The 18,566-nt window shown below is 41.8% G+C and overlaps 1 pseudogene; it reads right to left on the minus strand.

The window, feature by feature from the left end:
* Window positions 1-557: 557 nt before the first annotated feature.
* LOC106996897 (calcium-binding tyrosine phosphorylation-regulated protein pseudogene) lies at window positions 558-7,723 on the minus strand (annotated as a pseudogene).
* Between the last annotated feature and the right edge of the window lie 10,843 nt (window positions 7,724-18,566).

Below are 18,566 nucleotides of genomic sequence, written 5' to 3' on the forward strand. Positions count from 1 at the left end.
CAGAACATCTCTGCATTTGACTTTGCACGAGTGAAAAATACAACTGATTGTTGAGCCACGCCATGGATATGTGGGATTGCTTGTTATGGCAGCTAATGTTAAGGGCCCTAATACAGGCATCCAGTGTCCATTCCCTCATTCCCTTTTCTGAAAGAAACAGCGTCATTTTCAGTCCATCTGCTCCAGAGGATTTACAGTCGTCTCTCAGTATCCACAGGGGATTTGTTCCAGGACCCCCACAAATGCCAAAATCCGTGGGTGCTCAAGTCCCTGATATAACCTGGTGTAGTATTTGCACATAACCTACGCACATCCTCCCATATACTTTAAATCATTTCTAGATTATTTATAATACCTAACACAATGCCTACACATCACTTCATGTGTGTGGATTCATCCTAGTACTTGTTGCGCGGCAAATTCAAGTTTGCTTTCCAAACCTTTGTGGAATATATATATTTTTTTATACTGTATTAAGTTTATTGATATGTTACTCTTGGTGGCAGACTCCTCCCTGAACGTTTGTTGACCCAAACAGTGTCATTTCCGGATGAGTTTTAAGTTTCTGCTTTGTGAACTTTGTGAGCAGGAGTCACATTTATCTCTCAAGCAATACTATAACTTCCAAAGGGAGCACATTTGTCACCAGATCCTGAACTTTTTAAAGCTACACCTTCTACTGAGAGAGCAACAGAAAGAAAACAAGGCTCTCTGGCCTGGGGACTTCTTCTCCACTTGTAGCAAGACGAGCATTCTGGGGACTTAAGCTATGTTTCCGGAATTTCTTATCTGCAGGAACAGCAATGGGCACTTATGCTGCAGCATAACTCTTCAAGACTTCTGACTTTGAAACCACAGCATGTCCAGGAAGAGGTTTCCATTCCTGTGCTTTCTGAGCATTTGAACCTACTAAGATAAAAGGTGGGGCACTCATCTTACTGTCTTCAATCATCTTGTAAGTTGGAGAAGTGACTTTTGTTGGATGCTGCAGAAGTTGTGGATCCTTAGGATTAGATAGACAGAGAGTTGCTTGGGGAAAAGGCCCAGGTGCAGGTGGCAGTGATGGGTGACTTTGTTGATTCTTATCAGTTAGACAATAAGGGGTCCACATGTTAGAATATGGTGGTGGTTGTCCTGCTTCACTTGCTGCCATTGCTAATATCTGAGAAGCAAACTGAGCTGTGTCAGCTGGGACATAGGCAAACTCTGGTGAAACAGCTATTGGAGATGGTTATGAGGATGGGGTAGTAGTCTTAGGGGTGGCTGGTTTGGAAGAAGGAACACAAACTGCTTCAGTTTGCTCAGTGCCTAGCTCAGCATAAATTGATGGAAACTGGGTGGTTTTGTCACTATATCCTCTTCAGGTTACATTGTCCTTGTCTTTGTCTGTAGATTTTTCTATCTGTGTGGGTACTTTAGATTCCGTTCCCTCTGACCACTTCATCCAGAGAAGTATTCCCTTCTCTACACCTAATAAGTTCTTTAAAATAAACTGCTGCAAACTGGGTCATGTTTGATGGGTTGGTTTTGAGAATGGCTCTGCTAATTTCCCTGAGCAGAGTCTTGAGGTCACAGGGTACGGCAAGTCTGGGCTTTGAAGAAATTATTTTGGCATGAAGAAATTATTTTGGCATGAAGAAATTATTTTGGCAGCATGTCTGTAACTCAGCTTCTTTCCAGCTGTGCTCTTAAGAACTTCCTTGTTGCCCCCTTGCTGGAATATTTTTTAAACAAATATTTTAGATCTGCGGTTGATTGAATCCATGTATACAGAACCGCAGATATGGAGGGCTGACTGTGTGAATACTATGAGCCTGGTCAGTCAGAGCATTGCATGTCCCCCACCCTTAGCCACAGAGATTGGCTTAGCAATGGGCATTAGAGCCAAGCAGAGCCTTTGGGGAAGGCTCTGTTCTACTGGCTTTGAAGCTGTGAAGAGAATGCAGCTGCTGAGCACCACCACATGAAGAGAGCCTGCCTGAGAGTGGCCACAGAAGAGAACAGACAAGAGACAGAAAGTGAGATTGGGAGAATCAGCTGGCACTGTAGAAACCCCTAGGTTCAATCACACTGGAAGCCAGATCTACCTCGGATATTTCGGTCACCAGAGCAAATAAATTCTCTGTTACTTTTGATTAAGTCATTTTGGGTTGTTTTTTTTTTTTTTCTTTTGTCACTTGTTGCCGCAAGTGTATTTACTTACATAGGCAGTAAAGATGAGGAAGGCTTGAATAAAAACGAAACAAAAATAGCTGCAGGTTCAATGGCATGCTCAGTATCATGAGCTCCTTTTGGAGTCAATTTTCTAGTTTTTACAAGTCATCAAGTTTTGTCCACCAAATTTCAGAATGAGTGAATGAATAAAGGCCTGAAGGCCAGTGCCATGAGGAGAGTGAGCTGTGCTTCAGCCAAAGTACAAGAGTAGCTGGTGAAAGGTCTTTGGGGTACAACATCACCTGATCTAGAGTTACATGTTATTTTTCTATATAATATTTGAAAACATGATGTATTAGAATAAATTATTATAATTCTAACTTACATAATGAGTATGTATCACAGTACAGGATGTACAAATAAATACTCATAAAGTACTTGATGGATTTCTTTGACAATCAGCAGTGGTCTAGCTTGAATTCTTCCAGAACGCTGAGGCTCAATTATCATTGCAGGAACCATTGTGCTACTATAGGTAGGCTCAGTCTGGAAGCTTTAGTAATCGTAAGAGAAGAAAAGCAATCTTCATAAAGCAGAAAATAGTATGTGCATTTCCATATTGAGTTTTTAGTATTGAGTTTTCCTTGGTTCATACAAATTGGCATCCTTCTTTACTGAGCCAAATTCAGAATGAATGATTGAATGAATAAATGAATGAATAACAAAGTAACGTGATTTACAACTGAAAACTGAATTCTAGTTGGTTGAACAATAAGAGAGTAATAGCCCCATAAAGTTGAGAAGTCCAGAAGACCAGAAGTCAGATCCAGATAGTGAGATGAGGTCCTCCAAGACCCTCAGATTTTCTTCATGGAGCAGGCTTCACACAGTCCTGGCAGACCAGCTTATCTTTAGCAGCAACAAGATGGCTGCAGAATTCCAGGCTGTAACATCATCGCAGTACATTCTCCAGGTTTAGAGAGAGGGTCTTCTTGCACTAGTTTTTGCAGAGGATGAGAAATCTTTCCTTGCTGGAAGGATTCAATGATGCCCCCTCATCCCCTCGTGTGTCACTGGCCGATCCCTAGAGCCAGAGGGTCGGGAGATACTGGTTGGCTAAAGCTGATCAGGGCCTACACATTGTTGGGGGTTTCAACCTCACCTAAATCACATGGTTAGGTAGGGAGGAGGGATGGTTTCCCAAAGGAAATATAGGGAGATTGTTCCCAGGAAGAGGGTGAATCAATGATGGGCAGCAGATAACAGATGTCTTCTACAAACAGGAAGTGTATTTGCTGCAGTAACCTTGAATATATTTCCATAGCACCTCTTTGAAGAGCCATTTGCTTCATTTTGATACATTGAATGGTCTCTAAGGGTCATAGAAAATCTGCAGTAAATGTTACTGAAAGGAAGAAAGGTAAAGAAAGAAAGACTGTTAGTAAAAGTAACCCTAGTTTCACTAGTAGGTTCTCATATTTCAGTGGTTTAACACAACAGAAGTTTAATTCTGTTCTCCTCTCACATGGTGGTCTGTCAGGTTTTTCACACTCTGATTCTGAGACTCGAGTTTCTTCTGTCTTGTGCCTTAGCCAAAGGCCCCATAATATTTCACTTTCCAGGCCATAGATGGGGAAAAAGAGGGGAACATATCCATAAACATCACTTCTGCTTACCTTCTATTGGGCAGAACTCAGTCACAGGGTTACTTGTGACTTAACTGCAAGGGAATCTGGGAAACGCAGTCCAGCTGAGTGTTCAAAAACAAACAAACAAACAAACAAACAAAAAACTATGAGAAAGAAACACAATCAGCCAGGCGCGGTGGCTCATGCCTGTAATCCCAGCACTTTGGGAGGCTGAGGCGGGCAGATCACCTGATGTTGGAAGTTCAAGACCAGCCTGGCTAACATGGTCAAACCCTGTCTCTGTTAAAAATACAAAATTAGCTGGGCATGGTGGCACACACTTATAATCCCAGCTACTCAGGAGGCTGAGGCAGGAGAATCACTTGAACCTGGGAGGCTGAAGTTGCAGTGAGCAGGGATTGAGCAACCGCACAGAATGAGACTCTGTCTCAAAAAATAAAATAAAATAAAATAAAATAAATACATAAAATAAAATTGAAAAAGAAAAAGAAAGGAACACAATTAAAGAAATTCCATTCCCCTGATGCATTTGCTGGCAAAGAAAATGTTTTTCTAAATCAAAATATATTACTAAGACAATAGGTAAGAATAGCTGCAGATTACATTGCACAAGTGTGTTAACACTATTTAAAACAGTGGCTCATGCCTGTAATCCCAGCACTTTGGGAAGCCAAGGCAGGTGTATCACTTGAGGCCAGGAGTTCGAGTCCAGCCTGGTCAATATGGTGAAACCCCGTCTCTACTAAAAAAACAAAAATTAGCCGGGCATGGTGGCGCAAACCTGTAATCCCAGAGCTGCAGTGAGCTGAGATTACTCCACCGCACTCCATCCTGGGTGACAGAGTAAGACTCTGTCTCAAAAACAAACAAAATACTTAAAAGAAATCTGTATGGAACTGACATAGACATACACAAACGGCAATTTCACATAGTTTGACTTAATAACAATTTGACATAAAATCTAGGAAATGGTGAAGCTGAAAACATATTGGGAACATCTCCTATTGAATTTCTGGGATCTTTATTTTGGAAAAACTTTCTGAGGTCTAGTTTACATATGAGAAAATGCTGGCATTTTAGGTGGATAGTTTGATAGGTTTTAGCAATCTTACTCAAGTTTTGATAGGGAAAATGTACAGGGAAGTAGGTCTATACTACCACTATACAAAAGGGGTTGTTGAAGGAATGCCTGAAAAAGTCTCTAAAACAATTTCTCTTTCTTTGAGCTAATTAACAGTGAAAAAAGAATTTTGTCCAAGTCAGATTATTGCTTCAGTTTGCTTAACCAGGACAGATGTGACTTCAGCCTATGAATAGAATGAATATACATAACGGGTTTCTGATAAACCACATTTGCAGTGGTCAAGAGTTTGGGCTTTGGCATCACATTGATCTGGGCTGGGTTCTTTCTCTGTTACTTGGGCATTCTGAGGTTCAGTTTTCTCTTCCGCAAATTGGGATTGATAGCATGCTAGCACTTGACAGGGTTCATATAAAGATTAAAAGAGATAGTACATGAAAACAGTACAATGACTAGCTCATAGTAAGTGTTCAATACACATTAGCTGCTTTTATTATTATCGCCCATTAGAAAAATACCCATTCTTTGAGAAACTCTGGTTTTGTACAGTATATGCCACTGAACGGCTCCTGAAGACATCATGCTCAGCTTGACTTCTTTATCTTTTTTTATTCACCATCCCATTATTTTCTATAAGGTATTTTGAATTCCCTGTGGAAGCAAGAACCATAGTAACAAGCTTTCAGCATCATTTTGCTTTTGAGATAATCATTAATGGAATTATTTTGATACTTTTTTTTTTAAAAACAAGACAGCCTTGAGCTGTCACTACAAATGCCTTTTCAAAATCCCCTGATTTATTTTTCTGTTCATCCGAACTCTTGTATCTTCATTTTCATATGTTCTTGATGAATGGATAATGTTGTCTTTAGATGTTCTCAACCATCCTGGGCACATTAAAACCCACCCAATGGCCCTCATCAAGTGGAAAAGAAGAAGGAGAAATCCGAGCAAAAGATATTGCAGACTCGTCTTCTGAGACACGTGCACCTGCTAAGGGAGTCCTATTAAGGAAATCTACAAAGTCAGCCTCTGATTATCAAAGTTCTTCCTTAAGGAGAAAAGGAAAAAAGCAAAAGCAAAATAACACATTTACTTCAAAGAACTCCTGTCTGATTGAGCGAAGGAAAAGTAGCCTCATTGCTTTGATCCTTTCACTGAGCAAAACAACATGAAAAGCGAAAACAAGGCTCAAGATATGGGCTTTTGTTGAGCGCATCATTAGGAGTGTTTATTGGCTGCTGCAAACACACATCCCAGCTCTGGATCATGCAGTAAGGTTTGCTCAGTGACAGCATGAGAGCAAGCCTCAGTAGCTTCCCCAGGGAAGGCAGGGCCATTGATTCTGAGTCTCACTCCTTTTCCAAGAGAGGGAGGAGGGACCTTAAGTTTCAAACCTCCTTGGCTCCTGGTGAGTTCAGGCTTAAGAAATACTCTTGGATTTTTATTTAAGGCCTTGGTTTGTTTACCCTTGATAAACACTGTCTGATTCTTTTCTTCCCTTTGAAGAGAAAAGCTCTTGAATAAGCTGATGAAAAAGGCTTTTTGCATATGAGCTTCTTCAAAACAATGCTGTAATAAGTGCAAACAAATCAGGATCAGATGAATTACATTTCCTCTTTAAAATACAGAGTTTAATGGATTTAAGGTGATGGGGAAGTGTTTTTGTGACAGTGCTCTTCAAATCCAGAATCCTGGGAGGCAGTCAGTACACTAAGAGTATGGACTGAATTTGCCTTCCTATATTTCAGGACAGTATTTCTCAATTGGTGTGTGTGGCCTCAGTCCTTCAGAGGTGACCTGTCACATTTTGGGGAATGCATAAAGTTAATTTGTTTTACAGTGAGGAAATTCGCAACACAGCACTGAGCAGACAGAATGTGATGCTGAGTGGCACTGTCACCGTCTGCTACAAGGCGGTAAAAGGCGTAATTTAATAGTAAGCTGGCACCAAAGAAAGATTTCATAATTTGAGGAATGTGCGAACACTTTGCTTCATGAGCACATAAAAGAGCGCGGCCAGGTAGGAAGCAAGCCCATACGGCAGCTCTGCTGGAAACTCCACGAAGGTGGAAGCCTAGGGTTTCTCCTAGCACTGGGAGCCCATTGCCCCACCTGGGGCTAGACAACAACAAAACGTTCCATAAATGAATGAATGAATGAACCTGTCGCATAGTGGCAAAGGGTGACCAAGGGGCTAGACTCTGTGGATGAAATCTACTGTCAAACTAGACCAGAAAATCAAAGGTTAAGAACCTTTGTTTTGAGCAGGAGAAAACCCTGTCTTTTCGACAGTCTTTTCTTATGTTGTATGTATTTTCTTGCTTTGCCTCCCGTCCTGGCCTGGAAGCTCACTGAGGGCAGAGTGCTCATCTTAACCGATTTTTTTTTTTTTTTTTGAGACAGAGTCTTGCTCTGTTGCCCAGGCTTGAGTGCAGTGGTGTAATCTCAGCTCACTGCAACCTCTGCCTCCCAGGTTGAAGCGATTCTCCTGCCTCAGCCTCCCACGTAGCATGGATTACAGACATGTGCCATCACGCCCGGCTAATTTTTGTATTTTAGGAGAGACAAGGTTTCACCATGTTGGTCAGGCTGCTCTTGAACTCTTGACCTCAGGTGATCCACCTGCCTCGGCTTCACAAAGTGTTGGGATTACAGGCATGAGACACTGCGCCCAGCTACTTGTATTAACTCTTTTGGTCTTTTTTCTTCTTTTAGAGGGCCTTGTGCATGGCATGAGATGCTAAATGATGCTGAAAGAATCCAGACTGTCATCTTCATCACCATCATTATCACCATCATCTTCACCTTTGTCATCATCTTTATCATTTTCCTTCATCATCAACCTTCATTATCTTCATCATCTTTTTCTTCCCCTTTGTTGATTTCGTTTTCCCTCGGGATAGTGTTGTGCTGATTTCTAAGTGCTTTCACGGGCGTGATTCTGCAGCGGTATACACTTGTGCTCTCCAGCTGACCCGGTTAGGATTTTCCTTGTGGTCAGCATCAGCATAAGCCCCTCTTATTGGGCACCTGCTATTGGTTCTGCTTGTTCTCCTGATTCTCCAGGCACAGCTTGAGGAATGGGCGGCTTTAGGTGCAGTGAGGAAACATAAGCTAGTGTTTATTATAGTAAAAGAGAAATTTGTTAAATCACTAGGCAAAAATCAATAATTCAAACAAAGAAAAAGAGACTAAAAGCAAAGTTGCATTGCTTTCAGTAATGTAAAATACTCTGCTGTGACCCTTATTTTGGGCAGTGTTCTCAGTGAAGAATGCGCCAATTCTTAAATATCACATGACTTCCTTATTAGTCTTAACAAAATAACAAAGAACTGTGCATATGAGAATGGTTAGAGCAGCCTTTTCATCCTACTGATATCAATACAAATAAAGAGATATTTTGCCGCAACCGGTCCTGGCTTCAAAAAGAGCCATAAATGCCTGGTGGTTTTTTTTTTTTTTTTTTTTAATCATTTCTGACTTTTGGTTTTCAGAGCATTTGATCTCTCTTCCTTCTGTCTCTGGCATCCTCTATCACAAGCATGAAGTGGAGATTCATGGAGCCCTCAGGCTAGTTCTTTGGTTTTCAGGTAAGTCTTTTAGATAAACTTGAATGAATAAATTCATATAACTTGACAATTTACTCATTTAAAGAGACAGAGCTACTTTGAGACTTGTCTAAAATGAACAATGTTTGGGGCATTTTAAAAGAAAAATCATTCCAGAACCACACCCTGCCACCACCAACGTGTGGACTTCTGCCATTTGAACCACACCCTGCCACCACCAACGTGTGGACTTCTGCCATTTGAATGATAATATTACTGAAACGCATATTGCAGAAAAGTGGATATAAATTTCTAATGTTTGTAGTTCTTATAAAACCATAAAACAGAAAACTGATTTATAGGTTAAAGTCAAACAATAAAACAAATACAATTAAAGTTAACTGCATTAACTTTAGAAAGTTATGGTTTGTGAAAGATACAGTTTTTTGGAAGTAGATCACTGCTTGAAACAAGGTGCTGGCCATCTTGGCTTTTCGTGAACTCCTTTGGTACAAATGCAGTATGTTAGAGTTATGGCCAACTCAGTTCTTCACTCACTAGTCTTTGACAAAGTAGTACCATTGGTACCAACATAAAGTAAACACAAATGCAAACTTCGGCTTTGCCTTGTATAAGGCATCCAGGTGGTACAGAATATGCTTACATCAAGTTATTTTATCATCAACATGAAAACGTCAAATTAAAAACTCTCCTTAGAGAGCTCACAGGTACCTGTAAACTCATCCCAGTAACATAGTAAATATGGATTTAGAGTGAAACCATTGAACTCAAGCTTATTATGAAAATGTTTTGATTATAACATAGTGACCTTTACATGTTGTAAGGATGATTTTGTACTTTTTTCTAAGGAGTCCATTTAACTGAGTTATAATTTACCAAATGGAATGGGTGTATCAACAGGAATATAAAAGGCTTTGAAGGAATTTAAAATCTCCTTTCCCTTTTTTTCTTCTATACAATCAGTATGGCCTTGGTTACACTGCAGTAACAAATAACCCTTGAATCCTAGTGTCTTAACCTAACAAAAGTGTATTTCTGCACTGCTGGTTGGGACAGGGCCTCTGCTCCTGTGGTCACCTCTGCTCCTGAGGACTCAAGCTGATGGAAGCCTTGACATGTGCTCCCACCATCTCCCTGGCAAGTGAACAAGGTGTGATGACTCATGGCTTGGCTCTCTAAAGTTCAACCTTCTATAGGCAAACCGTCGGCCACAGACAGTTATATGGCCACCCTAATTTCAAAAGAGAGAAGTACAGTCCCCCCGTGTGCTCACAGAGGCGAGAACTGTAAGTATTTGTGAAGAGCCCTAGTGCCTACCAGCCCTTCCTTAATCCTCCTTCACTTGGTACGATGGCAGGACCCTCAGGGAGAAGTACTGCCTCTGATGTCCCTTTCGGGTGGTCTGCCTGCCTTATCTCTCTAAAAATACTCCTGCCATCTTAGACAGCAAATGGGTAATACAAAATAAGGAGGTCTATTTATTACTTTTAGAAAACAAAAGGAAGAAGTATGTAGTTGAGCAAAGGTTGAATAAAAATTGCAAATTTTGTGTTTAGAGGTAATTAATAAGAATAATATCATCTTCTTTCCTGGAGTAAAATTCATCTGAAGTGGCCCTGACGGCAAAAAGATTAGCTCTGGGGTTTGAATTCCATAGTGGATATTGGTTAGCAAACAGGACTCCCAAACCTTTTAGGGGTATTTGGTCATTATTACTCTTTTGGTGACTGTAGTTATTGAGGAAAAAAATCCTCCATGAGTATCTTGTATTTTCACTTTCATATTTTAAGTGGCAGTGGGATTAAGGATAATTATGCATGTAGTTTGTATTTAAATAAGGCACGTGAGTGGAAATATCACTGAATTTGCCTCTCAGAAATCCGTCCTCAATCACGATGGTGAAATGTGCATTAAAAGTACCTCATGCTATGATAATTAAATGTTATGTTTTCCAAAGATGCTAGATGACATCTCCTGAGGGTCTCAATGTTTGCAAGTACCTCTATTTTACATGACAGAACTTTAAAAAATGAGCAATAGTAACTTTTATAAATTGAGGATTTAAAATGAAAATTAGACATACCATTCTCTAAAGATATTTTATTCTGCTATATGACCAATGATAAATCTTTAAGTCTCTGGATACAGTACATAAAAACTGGAAATGTTTTTCTTTCACCAATAGGTAGCACCAAATATGCTACTTTTTCGTTTTCATTTGGCCATTAGGTTTTTAAAAAGTCAAAGTGACTTCTTTTGTGCTAGGTAGTATACATTTAGATAGAAAACAATTACTGTCTTTGATGTCTATTAAAAATGTAAAGCATGTTCACTGTAGGAAAATCAGGAAGTACTGAAGAACATAAAGAACCAAACCAAATAAAGCAGAGGTTAAAAAATAATGATTGGTAATAATCTTACTACCTAAGAGCAATCACTGAACATAATGTTTTTCTTACTAGTCTTTTTAAAAATGTGTGTGTGCATGTGTGTGTGTGTGTGTGTGTGTGTGTACAGTTGGGATCATACGTAGGGAATTTCATTTTCTACATTTTTCATTTAACATTAGAATATTTTGGGGGGTGGTGGTGATGAGGAATGTACCAGGCCCTGTTTTATAACCTTTTTCTTAGAATTATGCAACTTTCTCCCAAATTTCAGAACACTGTTCTTCTTGGGATAAAAGCAACAACAACCCTTACCCACAAGGATGTGCCCCATGGGATGCTATTGGAAGCAAGTATCATAAAACCTGACTCAAATTAAACAATAAGGACATTTATTATTCCACGTTATTAGGCATCCAGAGGTAATTCAGGCTTCAGCGGTTGCTTGATATAGTGGCACAATATCTTCAAGGACCAAGGTTCTTCCATACTGCCTCTCTGCTGTCCACCCAATTGGCTTTGTCCCTGGGATAATGGCAGCAATTAGGTCAATGGGCTTCCTTATGTATGCCTAGAGGGAGACAGAAAGATGTCTCCCTCAAGTACAGCATGAAAGTCCTCCTGTCACTTGGGGATCCCACTGGTCCAGTTTAGGTTACATTCCTGCCTGGGCACCATTAGCAGTTGTTTTGTACAGTGCTTAAACCTGGGATCCAAAAGGACTAGCTTTGATCTATTGGAACCCTCCCTGGAGCTGAGGGTGGCGCCATCTTTTCATGCATCACAAAGCTGTATGGGGAAGGGCTGACCGCCTCCACAAAGTTGGAATTGTTTTGGTGGGAATGAATGCGATGCTGAATGGGTATCCAACATCATCCAGTAAAAGGGCCCCTTACGACGTCTCTCCTGCCTCCCCTCTCCACTTCTCCAGTCTCACCTTGCACTGTGGTCCCCCACCTCTTTGGCTCCTGCTTCTACAGGTCATGTTCTCAACCTCAGGGCCTCTTGTCCATGCTGCTCCCTCTTCCTGGGATGCTCTTGCCTCCTGTCCTCTCATTTCCTAGTTAATTCCTACCCATCCTTCAAATGTCAGCTGAGCTCCCCTGTTCCCTGATGAGGTCAAATCCCTTATTCCTCTCCCTTTCTGGAACTTGGTAGTGTTCAGTCTTTACTTAATTGTATCTTTCTTGACAAAGGTTTCTTTGTTTCCCACTAATTCTAGCCTCCCTTAGGGTGGAGATTACCTCACTGTTCTATTTCCTGTGCCTAACACAGTGCCTGAAATATGTAAGGTGCACAACAAATAATTTGTGAATAATATATGACTGAAATTAATTTTAAGCAAAGTTAGCCGCCAGCATATAAGGATGAAATGTAATGTTCAAAATCTAAATTTAGTATTTACCCTTGTTTATTTCAAATATTATCCTCTATGGGAACAGGGATGGCATTTCAAAGCTGACTCTACTAGGGAGGCCCTGAGAATGTGGAGGCCAGGGGAGAAGAGTATGTGGTAATTGTAAGTTTGCCATACCATGTGGTTAAGTGGTAACTTACCACTGTATTGTGCCAGATCTCATGGGATTGCTTGTGTATAGGGACAAATAATAGCCTGGTGCCCCCCTCCTTTTCTTATTTTGTCACCTTAAGAAGGTGAATCCCCTGTTCTCAATGAGAAAAGGGTAATTTTGGATGTGAATTATGATGAGAAATGAGAATATAGTCAAGGTGTGAAGTTTCTCCTGGGTAATATTTTTGTTTCATTTAATGAGAAAACATAGACATTCTGTTAAGAAATCACATAGTTTATACATTTTAAACCTTCCGTATTTTGAAGATTTATTGAAGAATATTGTTAAAATGCTAATAACTCATGAGGCTTCACAGAATTGATATTAAACTTCTACCAATAAAGATACTAATACAGGCCAGGGACAGTGGCTCACACCTGTAATCCTAGCATTTTGGGAGGCCGAGGCAGGCAGATCACGTAAGGTCAGGAGTTCGAGACCAGCCTTGCCAATATGGTGAAACCTCATCTCTACTAAAAATACAAAAATTAGCCGGGTGTGGTGGCACGTGCCTGTAATCCCAGCTACTTGGGAGACTGAGGCAGGAGAATCACTTGAACCCAGCAGGCACAGGTTGCAGTGAGCAGATTGCACCACTACACTCCAGCCAGCCTGTGTGACAAGACTCTGTCAAAAAAAAAAAAAAAAAAAGATACTAATACAAATGGTCATGGAGGGGGAATATAGAGAAGATCCATTTTGTACAGAAAAACCATTGGTTAGTATTTTCTTTTTTTTTTTTTTCTTTTGGATTTCTTTTTTTTTATTATTATTATACTTCAAGTTCTAGGGTACATGTACACAACGTGCAGGTTTGTTACATATGTATACATGTGCCATGTTGGTGTGCTGCACCCGTTAACTTGTCATTTACAATAGGTATATATTTTCTATACCCTTAAGCCTGAGGATGTAGAAAACAGTCTTTGTTTATATTATGTTAATGTCTGCCTACTATCTCATTGTCTGAGCATGCAGTGTCTAACCTGAAATTGACATTTCATTCTCCCCACCTCTTGCTACTATGAATAACTTAGATGACCATCTCACACATAAATCTCAGCATAAATCTTCATTCCAGGTTATGTCCTCCAGACAGATTTCCAGAAATAGGATTACTGGGATGTCCACTTTTAACGTCCAGCTTCAGAAGCCTTCTGTGCACTCAGTGTTTGAAATACGTGTTGACTTACTGCAATTCTGAAATTGGAGATTAGGCAGAGGAGGTGAGGTGTTCCACTCAGGGTATTGCACTGGCTCACCCGCGATAAGGGGCACTCTGCAGGTGTGCCAGGGATGCGGGCATTGTGATCTTCTCAGACATGCAGATTGTCAGAGAGATGGCTGCATTCGTGGGCAAGTTTCTTGCTCAGACCCCAGAGTGTGAGAACCCTGAGAGGAACCCAGGTGAAGTCCATGTCAGCAGCTCACCTTTAAATATTAGACTTGGAATGTGATCAATCAGCAAGCCACAAGGGAGGAAGTATAAATAAAACATGTGCCTTGCAAAGAGGGCAAAGCTGCAATTTGCCAAGTGCACTATAATTGCTCTGGTTAATTATCTCAGTGGTGAGCTGGGAGCACCAAAGGCAAACACTTACATCCACATTGTGGATAAAAATAATGCCACTTCTTGGATGATCCTAATTTCAGCTGTCAAGGTGTAGACAATGCGCACCCAGTTCCTTTGGATAGTAAGAGATAGATAATGACTTCAGATAGCTCCAGTTTTTGGATCATCAATTTTTATCATCATTATAATTACTTATAATAATAAAGTAATATAATTCTTAATAATAACCACTAATAATTACAGTAATACTTACTGAATGCAGTCATTGGGCTAAGCACCTCCCATGCATTAGCTCACTGGATGCCCACAATGACCCTAAGAGGTAGTATTACTTTTGTGATTTTCTTTTTCGTTTTTTTGGGGTGTTTTTTTGAGACAGAGTCTTACTCTGTCCCCCAGGCTGGAGTGCAATGGTGCGATCTTGGCTCACTGCAACCTCCACCTCTTGGGTTCAAGCGATTCTCCTGCCTCAGCCTCCCCAGTAGCTGGGATTACAGGAGTCTGTGCCACCACACCTGGCTAATTTTTTTATTTTTAGTAGAGATGGGGTTTCACCATGTTGGCCAGGCTGGTGTCGAACTCCTGACCTCAAATGACCCGCCCACTTCGGCCTCCGAAAGTGCTGGGATTACTGCCGTGAGCCACTGTGCCCGGCTGTACTTTCGTGATTTTCAGATTTGGGAACTGAAGCTTAGAGAGATTAAGTGACTTGTCCAAGGTCACACAGCTGATATTGATTCCCAGTTGTTATGTTAGGATCCAGAGATTTCTCTTAGCCACTGTAGCAAACACTGCTGGTGCTCCACCTAGATAGCAGATCTAGGAAGGACCCCTTTTACCATTCAGCGTGCCCATCCCCCAACTGCTAGATGTGTTGCTGTTAATAGCTCACAGCTGAAACCTTTTCTGTTGCCCTTCAGAGATTAGAGCAACTTTACCTGGAAGTGCCTAGGGGTAATTGTCAACCTCTATCCTGGAGCAGCACATAGCTAATAAACAGATGGTGCAGAAGCATAAAACCCTAGCTCCCTTGTTTAAGGTGGCTCAAGTTCTGTGATATAGTGTGGTTCTAGAGCTCCCTGCAGGATCACACTGTGGCCACATGTCACCTAAACTACATCCTTGCTTAATTTCTTTTTCCCTAGCCTACTTTCCCCCTCCCATACCATTTCCCCTGAGATCAGTCCCTTAATAAGTGACAAATCCCCTCTCCTGCTCTACTTCTAGTGAGCCTGACGAAGATAACCACTATGCCAAGTTAATTCCTGGTATGTTGTCTGATTTGCTGAAGGAATCCTTCCCACCGAAGCAGTGTTGCCTTTGCCTTGCCTCTATGACTTTGAATACATTTTACAGCCTTATATGCCTTCTCTGCAAGATGAGAGAGCTAGATTGGATGGTCCTTAGGCTTCTAGTCCTGGAAGCTGCTGAAGTTTCCACTCTCTAAAATCCATAGTTTTGTGGCTGTGCCAGAAAAGGGATATCTGGCTTGGCAGTGTGCCTGTGGCAGGAAGGCTCCCAGAGAGTGTGAACTTACTTTTCTCCCCTCTCTCCATCCCTACTACAGGGGAATCCTGCAGGAGCTTGTGTGTATGAGTGTGTGTGACTCAATGGCTGGAATATTCCATTAATTCTGCAGTGTCTTTAGGAGAAAAAGGTATTCCTAAGGTTAGACAGTGAGGGCGGCATCCTCCAGTACAGGAAAGTTACTGCTTGGGGTGGGGTAGGGGTAGGCATTCCGTGTCTAGAACAGGTCGGATGAGTGGAGCTAATGGATCTTCGGATTTATGAAGGGGGAGATCACTGGTGACTTTGACAAGAGTGGATTCAATGGAATTCACTCTGACTGGAATGCGTTAATTAGAGAATAATGGCAGTGAGGTCTCACAGTTGGCAGCAGTCCTGGAGACTTTCTGACCATGGTGACTCTCTGATCATGGTAGTGGTTGCATGGCTTTGAGGTCAACAGTTATAATGCAAGTTTCCAGATCAGGCAGTGCTTCCTTGTCATAGGAGAGGCAGCAGTCTTTTGGTGGTCCATTTCTGCCGTTCCAGAAAATTTAAGGCAGAGTCATTTTCTTCAAGTCTCTGTAATAAGCCCCTTCTGCTTAAAGTTTTTAGAGTATATTCTATAGTTTACAACTGAACTCTTATGGGCCTACTTCAGATAGTGGAAGTGCAGACACCCTATAAACACAAAACAGTACCCTCAGCATAAGCCTCTGATTGACTAGGCCGGGTGCGATGGCTCACGCCTGTAATCCCAGCACTTTGGGAGCCCAAGGCGGGCGGATCATGAGGTCAAGAGATCGAGACCATCCTGGCCAACGTAGTGAAACCCTGTCTCTACTAAAAATACAAAAATTAGCTGGGCATGGTGGTGCATGCCTGTAGTCCCAGCTACTTGGGAAGCTGAGGTAGGAGAATCACTTGAATCTGGAAGATGGAGGTTGCAGTGAGCTGAGATCGCACCACTGCACTCCAGCCTGGCAACAGAGTGAGACTCCATCTAAAAAAAAAAAAAAAAGAAAAAGAATATTCCAAGAGCAGCTCTTCTTAAGTACCCACTTTGTACCAGGCATTGTCTCAAGTCCTTACATACAGACTAGCCATGATCGTCTCCACTTCATAGACAAGGAAATTACAGCACAGAGAAGCTGTTTCTTTTTTTAAGAGCTTCCACATACCTGGAAAGCAGCAGAACCAGGTTTTGAACCAGGTCTGTTAGATGGTCAGTCTACCATGCTGCCTCACTTGGTAGGGACTGCTCTATCCAGGACACAAGATCTGAACAAGTTCCTAAGTACAGAAAAGTGTTCGAGTGTGTGTGTGTGTGTGTGTGTGTGTGTGTGTGTGTGTGCTAAGAAATATTTCTGGGGATAGTTATCCCTCTTAAAACTTTAGTGAAATTGGAGTAACTTTAGTACATGAAAGGTTAGACATGCTTCTGTTTTGACCATCATAACAAATCACAAAGATTCCTAAATGGTAAGGATTTAAAGGCAAGAGGAGAAGGGCTGTTGAAATCCTAAGCTCCCAATGATACAGATAAAAAGAGAGGGTCATTTTAGCAAAAGAGAGAAAGGCTTGGGAGCTGCCATCAAAGGGGCTAAGCTTGGATATACTGAGGGGTGATGTGATGCATCCTCAGATGAGGATATAAGTCAGAGGCAGAAAAAGAACAAAGGAATCGTGGCTAAGCAAAGAAGTGAGAGATGGAAGGACAGAAGAGCCTCATCCCTAGGAAGGTACACTACACAAGAGGCCACCGTCCTAGCACAGAAGCAAGGAGAGTCCAACAGATCTCAGGACCTGCTGTGGCATTAGTGGGAGAGGAGGAGAGAAGCCAGCGGAGAGGCTATAAGGAAAGGTAAGCAAAATAACGAAAGAGAGAGAGATACCAAGAAGAAAGGCATGTGAGATGTGGCTGAGCTTTAATTGGCTCCTCTCAGCCTTTCTTCTGTCAGACAAACATGTGATTCTGACCCATCTGTTTTGGTGCCACAGCCTTTTGCTGTTCAATTATCCCTGGATCTGATTGTTATCATCCTAATCCTGACATAGCCTCCAGGCCCTGTGCGGTCCTTGCAGGCAGAACTTCCACATTGCTCAGCTCTGGCTCTTGAGTTTCATTAGCCGCTAATAGCGCAGGGACTTGGGCTAGGGATTATTGAGGCTGGACCAGCCTTGCAACCTTGGAAGAGTTACCCAACCTCTCTGAACATCAATTTTGCCACTAATAAAATGAGAATGATGATAATACCTGTTGAATAGCTTAAATGAGATAATACGCAAGAAAGGCCCAGAAAAGGGCTTGGCACACAGAAAGTTCTCAATTCAGTAAATGCTAACTCTTATTATCCTTCTTTGGCACCTTATACTTTCCCTCTTGTACTCTTTTTTTTTTTTTTTTTTTTTTTTGAGACGGAGTCTCGCTCTGTCGCCCAGGCTGGAGTGCAGTGGCGCCATCTCGGCTCACTGCAAGCTCCGCCTCCCAGGTTCACGCCATTCTCCTGCCTCAGCCTCCCGTGTAGCTGGGACTACAGGTGCCCACCACTGCGGCCGGCTAATATTTTCTATTTTTAGTAGAAATGGGGTTTCACAGTGTTAGCCAGGATGGTCTCGATCTCCTGACCTCGTGATCCACCTGTCTCAGCCTCCCAAAGTGCTGGGATTACAGGCGTGAGCCACTGCGCCCAGCCCTCTCTTGTACTCTTACCTGGTGAGAGAGAAAATATTAAGACTTGAAGAACCTGGATTCCTCTTTGGCTCCACCACTTACTTGATGTGTGATTTGGGAAAATCCCTAGACCTCTGGAGGCCTCAGTTTTCTCATCTCTACAACGGTTGAACAGACGAAGTGGTTGAAATGAATGAGGTCTGTCCATGACAGGACTGTGTAATTTATATTCTGTCAGGGATATTCCTGGAAGGTGAGAGTTTACCATTTCCTTCCATTCAGGTTGAAGCAGTCTTCAGGTTGGGCTTTGCAGTGACCTAGTTTAGTTTCATAATTTATTCACTGAGGGCCTCTTTGTGCCAGGCATGGGGTCAGAAGCTGAGGGTGAGTGTGCCTGGT

The sequence above is a fragment of the Macaca mulatta genome, chromosome 2, assembly GCF_049350105.2.
Source record: "Macaca mulatta isolate MMU2019108-1 chromosome 2, T2T-MMU8v2.0, whole genome shotgun sequence".
NCBI lineage: Eukaryota > Metazoa > Chordata > Mammalia > Primates > Cercopithecidae > Macaca > Macaca mulatta.